Here is a 6,307-nt window from a genome sequence, read left to right on the forward strand (position 1 = left end):
CAGCCCCATCCCCTCGTCCATCATTGCTCCATCACGAAGGCCACGCTTATCCTCAAAAAAAAAACGAAGGCCACGCTTTTCCCTTTAAGCACCCTCTAATTACTGTACTCGTTAACGCTGGTCCCGCAATTATCACCCCATCGATGTATCGCCCACGAACTGTTCCAGCATCAATGTATGGCATGGCGGCTCTCGCTTCTCTGTAGCCACAGCATTCGCGTTGCCCGTCGATCTGTCTGTCGCCCGTCATGGCATCCAGGAGGACATGAACATGATCCGTCGACCCGTCTCGTACCGGCGACAGGCAGGCAGCCAACATCGACGGCGCCTGCGTGACATCTCCTATTCTCCTGGTACGCGACTAGGCGCTCGCCGGCAGCGCGCTGTTTCTGGCGCGCATGCCATGGTTTCCCTGGTGGCCTAGTCACCGTGGTGACCACTGCACTGCTCCGTGGTGACCACGCCGAGGCATGGTGGGGGGGGGGCGCCGTGGATGGACTCCCCGCCAATCTGAGCGTCTTTGTCTCTTTCTGGCGGCCCGGTGGCCAGCAGCCGAGTATGCATTTTACCAGCTCGGCGGCACAAATGCTCTTGTGAGGAAAGAAAGGTGGCCTTTTACACTGTTTGGGTCAAGAATTCGAACGCGACGATGGACCAAGAAGATTCACTGCGGCGCGGGCTGCATCTGCACAGCGTGCGCGGTGAAATTTAAGTGATGTTGGGCGGTGAGCGGACGGGTGCATGCGCGATCGCGCAGGGCGAACAGTACGTGCTGCGCGCGTGTCAAATCGGCGGTCAGATCGAGGAGAAAGACGACGCACGGCGCGGTGCTCTCCGTGGTCTCGCCCCGCTCGGCGACACGCCTAGCCTACGGGCGTACGTGCAGCCTACAGTTGTAGCTAGCTAGTAGCTGTAACTCGTCGCACGTACACGGCAGCTCGTGGGTGCATGATCAGCGGCCGGCCGTGTTCACTGCCCTGCCCGGCCTTGCCGGGTTGCCCACCGTCGCGTCGTGTCCCCAGCTACGCCAGCCTATCTACTGTACGTACGTGCCACCACTAACTGGACCCACGCGCGGGCGTACGTACGTACGAACTCATGTGTCGGTGTGCCGAGCTGCGACTGCGATGCAAAAGGGAAACAGTAATAAAACTTAACCCTGCGTGCCCAAGAAAAGATTTCCAGACCAGGATCAACTCTCGGACAGTGAGGATCACAGACGCACCATCAAGCCAGCTCTGTCTGATTAAATCTAGACCACTCAAACCGAGAGCACGGGCGTAATGTAGCCGGTCTCTTCGTCAGATAATAATACTAGCTGCTGCTGCTAGGCAGCACCTTGTCCTCTTCTGCTTCCCCAGGTCACACAGCCCTACTCAGTCAGGTGATGGCCTAGCTTTTAGCTGCTCGCTAATAACTTTAAACACGTACACCAGGCCACACACGACCCCACGCCGTTGTGCAGCTCGCTTCAAAGCACCAAAAAACTCCGTACCGGTACGACACGACCGCCGTTGCCTCTCCGTCTCACGGTCGGAACGGAGCTCGATCACTCCCTGTCCGTTTTCTTTCCCGCTTTGTTTACGCAGCCCAACGTAGCCCAACACAGGTCGGAACTCGGAAGCAGGGTCCCGATGCGGTGCAGCGAGCTCATACAACCATGCATGCGACGCAAGTTCTGCTCTGCTCCTCACCCGCGCCATGCATGCACGCGGCGCAAGTTGCTCTGCCGGCATTCCCGGTCCCGGACAGCAAAACACCAACGGCGATCGACACGACGCAGGCCCATGCATGCAGCCTGCATGCACCTCTCGGCGGTATCTATACGTTCGTACGTACACGTCGACATACGCCCACCAACGCACCTCACGAGCGACGGAGGACCGTACGATGTTCGCCTCGGATACGCTCTCCCAAGTTTGTTTTGTCTCGGCCGGTTCGTGCCAGCAACAAAAAATAATCGGCCCGAGCGGCGCGGCGGGGGGCTCATCCCTGTCGCGGTCGCGCGCCCATCTCGATCGGCGCGGCACGATCCACATGCATGCTACTCGCTTTTCAAACAAGACGGCGTCGTCCGTCCGGCCGGTCCATGGCCACGGCCGCGCCGGGGCCCACGGATCAGGTGGGGGCGCCACACTCGGAGTAGTAAATGCACCTAGCCATGGCCGTGGCCGTAGCCATAGCCATAGCTGACGCCCTGTGGCTGTCACACACTCCCACACCCTCTCTCGCAGAAAGCGGATGACACAAGTTGAACGCCCCGAGAAGACGACATGGGGAAGAAGACAATGGAATCGGGAAGCTCAACGAGCAAGCAAGCGAGCGCAGGTCCACCGGCCGGTGCGAGCGCGCGCGCGTGCGCAAACGGCTCGGCGCGCGCGGCGGAAAGCAGGGCCGGCGCCACCTCCGTTTCCAGCCACAGCCCCGTCTTCTTCCTCCTGGAGCGTTGCCGTCTGGCCGGACGCCACGCCGCACACACAGCTCCGAACTCATCATGGCAACAGCAACAGACCAAACTTAATGCGTGCTCACTCATTCGTCGCACTCGATCAATTCGCTGTGCGGGTTGAATCCAGAACAGCGGCAGCACGGCACATGCGCACAGCCGGTCGATCGGCACGGATGAGAACGAACGCAAGAAACAAAGGGGATGGGGACAAGGCTCGGGGGAAGATTTGCCATGCTCTCGAAGGGCACAGTAGGGGCAAAGTACTTACTGCTGCCGCTCCATGCTGTTCCTCTTTTGTGTTTGCGAAAGCGTTTTGCATTCCGAATCGGGGAAACCACCAAGAACAACAGATCAGAAGGGACAGGGAGGAAAAGAAATTACACGGGGAAGAGTATGCAATCATCAATTGACTGAACGGGGAAAGGAGCGCAAAAACAGCAAAACAAGGGAAAGAAAAAGTGATTGAGCCTATTGTGCCAATATCTTACTACTACTCCGGAGCAGGCAGCGCGCCTCGGGTCGGGTCAGGGGAGGAAATCAGCGGCAGCTCCTCCCCCACAGCACCCTCCTCGTCATGATCCCATCCTCCTCACCGTCTTCCCCTTCATCTTCATCTTCCTCGTCTTCTTCCTGCTCCTGCAATGCCATGACTGGCCGGCGCCTCCTCCTCTTTCAACTTCACCAGAACACTGACTGGCTGTGGTGGGGAGTGAGAGGAGCAATGCGGTGGTGGTGGTGGAAGAACCGGATGCTCTGCCTCAGCTATATGGGGGAGAGGTATCACTCGCTCACTCCCACACTCACTCACACTCTATCCCTTGCTCACTCACTGAAGCTTGGTGCCTTTCCTCTCTGCAGCTCGCTTTCTCCACTCCACCACCTTCTCTTCCTCCTTCCTCGCCCCTTTATGCTTTCCCCCACCTTTGACGTGAGAGGAGATCCTCCGCCTCCTCCTCCTCCCACCCCGCCCTCCCTCCCTCCCGCTCAGCTCAGGGGCGGGCCCAGCAGCGGGCCAAGCGGGCTCCTTTCCGTTAGGGTCGCTTCTTCGCCCTCACCTTCTGCTCTTCCTCTTTTCACTCTCTCCTCCATGCGATGCGCTCCCCAGCTGCCTGGTTCCTGCTACCTCCTGCTCAGCAAGAAAAGGCAAGTGCGTGTGAGCGACTGAGCGTGAGAGAGCGGCTCCAACGGGAAGAAAGCAAAAGCAGGGGAAGCTAGCTAGGCCAGCCGTAGCCCGCTTTGGGGCGGCCAGAGCAACTTCTCAGAGGCGGAAATGCTAAAGAAATCGAAGGTGCTGGATACAAGGACGACATGTACAAGACCTCGCTTTAGCCCAAACGATCATACGCACATGCACGCAGCAGGGGGCGGGCAGACGAGACACCACCAAAGCGGCATGGACGAGAGCTTGATGAATATCACCAAAGCAAGCACCAGAGCTGGCTGTGAACTTCGCCGGCCTCACCTGCCTGCCCGCTCTGCTCCTCGTCTTCCTCCGCTCGACACACGCTCTCAAAGGTCTCGAGACGGTGCAGTTCCTTCCTTTCTCTCTATATAACTGGTGCCCTTTCTGTAGCTAGGCTCGCGATTTCTTCTTTTGAAACGTCCAATCCACACGGCCGGAACGAACGGACGAACTGGTTCGGCTTCCCTCTCCTTTCCCTCCCAACCCTCCACTGTGACAGTGAGCGGCTTAGACGAAATTAAATAGGGCGCCTAGATCTGCGGCAGCGGCGGTACAGCACGGGGAGCGGAGGCCGAAATGACGGGGCTGCCCCCGGGCCGGGCCGGTCTCGGCGGGAAGGCGACCGCGGCTGGCTGGCCTGCATCGGAAGACGTACTCCCCCGGATTTTACGTATCCACCGTGGGGTGGTGTGGTGCGGTGCGGTGGTGGGGCTCGACGTGCCGGCGCTACTAGCCACGGCCTGCGCGTCCCGCTCCGGGAGGCACGTACGCGCGCGCGGGACCCGCCGTCAGCCGCCCCACACCCACACGCACCCCGACGGACTGACGCAGAGTAGCTGCCCCTGCATGCTGCAGCTAGTGGCAGCAGCAGCGGCTAGCTAGCCGCCTGGGCCAGCCAGTTCACAGCAGTGCCCTACTGCGCTGCTACTGGGCGCTCCATCGGTGTAGCATGGCTAGTACTGTACCTAGCGCGCAGTTAGTGTGAAAAATGGACATGTTACCTCTGCCTAAATGGTGGTTGCTCTACCAAACGAATGCACGTACGCTTGCGATGCATCTGCTAATTTTGGCACGTAGAGTATTGACCGTGACTGACGGTTGTTTCTCTTCTTCCCTTGCGTGTTTCCCGGCGGTTCAGTTCAGGAATGCCATGGAGTGTCTTGTCATCTACTCCACCTACCTATCTACCCATCCAGTGGCGAAGACGGCCTGGTCTGAACGGCGGACGCGTGATGTGTATGTGGAAAGGGGTAGGGGCTCGGTTATAGTAATCGGGACGTAGGCGTAGCAGCAGCAGTGGTAGTAGTTGCAGCAGGGAAAGGGCGGGGCAGAGGCACAGGGCAAGGGGGTTGCTGGTGCTGCGCGCGGCCATGTGCCCGCCTGCCCCAGGCGACCGCATCCCAACACCACCACCATCGCCACCATCAGGCGAGACCACCACACCTCCCCTCCGCCACCGGCCGCCGGGACCAGCCAGCGACCTCCCCACACCGGAGCGAGCAACGAGAACGAGCCACACTGACAGCCACCCGCCCTCATCATACCGTCTCCGTTTCGCTAGCTCCCAGTGAGCTGCTAGACGCCAACGAAAACTCAACAGTGCCGACGCTTGGACCAGCCCGAGACACCCGGGCCCCAATGCCCAGACCGTGCACGTATCTACCTCTGGTATTAACCTCAAACCGGACAGCTCAAGATGACGAGCTAAGCTTAGCCATGGCCTGATAGCCCTCCCTGCATTCAAACGCAACGGACGAGGCGGCATGGCGCCTGGCCGCCTGCACGCGCGCGCGCGCGCAGGCAAGTTGCGGCCGTACGTACGTCGCCGGCGGCGTCTGGGCACCCCCACCCCGACCCGGCCCGGCCGGGAGGAAGGGGCCAGCGCGGCTTTGGATATGCTTGGATAAACCAGGACGGGAGGAGTGGGACGTTGCTCCACAGCCGTGCTTTCCGCATTAATTACGGCCGTGCGTGACGTGGGTGGGGGCGGCCCGCCTGGTCCGGTCTGGTCGTTTCGCTAGCTGCCCGGACGGACGGACGACCCAGGGGGCCGGACAATGCTGCTTGGGCCCAGCACTGTAGGTGCACTCACATACCCTGTACGAGGACCCGACTGCCTCCGGTACAGTACGTGCATGTAATGTAACTTCAGGCTTGCATTTTCATGTGCATTGTTTACTCTCCCCTTTCCCCACCCCAGGGATTTTGAGACGGCTGCTGTCGAAATTGAGGGAATTGCACGATCCAACAGCTTTGGGTTGATTTTGCACGGAACATCTATTATTCAGGTGTGTTCAAAAAGCATCATCTGTTGGTGTAATCTGTTGCAGCTAGTTCCTGTCCACCGTTTAATTCTGCTGACATGATTCCTGATCGGTGAGTCCTGTTTGTAAGTGCATATGTGACAAAAACATAAAATAGGCCACACCAGTCGGCTGACTAAACCAGCAAATATCACCTAAATCAGTGATGAAAATAGCCATTTTTTAATATCGATACTACGTACATGTATGATTTACGGGATTTCTTTGTATGTTCTCCAAAATGTGAAAATAAATAAAATTATTAAATGAACCAGCTAAACTGCCAATACCTGCCAAACACATGATCTAAATAAGCTAAAAAAATAATAATGCTAGGGCACATATATGATTTTGCGCAGAGCCAGAGCAGGT

At 58.4% G+C, this 6,307-nt stretch overlaps 1 long non-coding RNA gene across 1 annotated transcript; it reads right to left on the reverse strand.

Annotated features, from left to right (window-relative positions):
• Positions 1 to 2,748: 2,748 nt before the first annotated feature.
• Positions 2,749 to 4,789, reverse strand: LOC123139016 (uncharacterized). Its single transcript, XR_006469431.1, has 2 exons — positions 3,769 to 4,789; positions 2,749 to 3,575 (listed from the first exon to the last, which is right to left on the reverse strand). It is a non-coding gene; the product is annotated as an uncharacterized lncRNA (long non-coding RNA).
• Between the last annotated feature and the right edge of the window lie 1,518 nt (positions 4,790 to 6,307).

Source organism: Triticum aestivum, chromosome 6B (assembly GCF_018294505.1).
Source record: "Triticum aestivum cultivar Chinese Spring chromosome 6B, IWGSC CS RefSeq v2.1, whole genome shotgun sequence".
Taxonomy (NCBI): Eukaryota; Viridiplantae; Streptophyta; class Magnoliopsida; order Poales; family Poaceae; genus Triticum; species Triticum aestivum.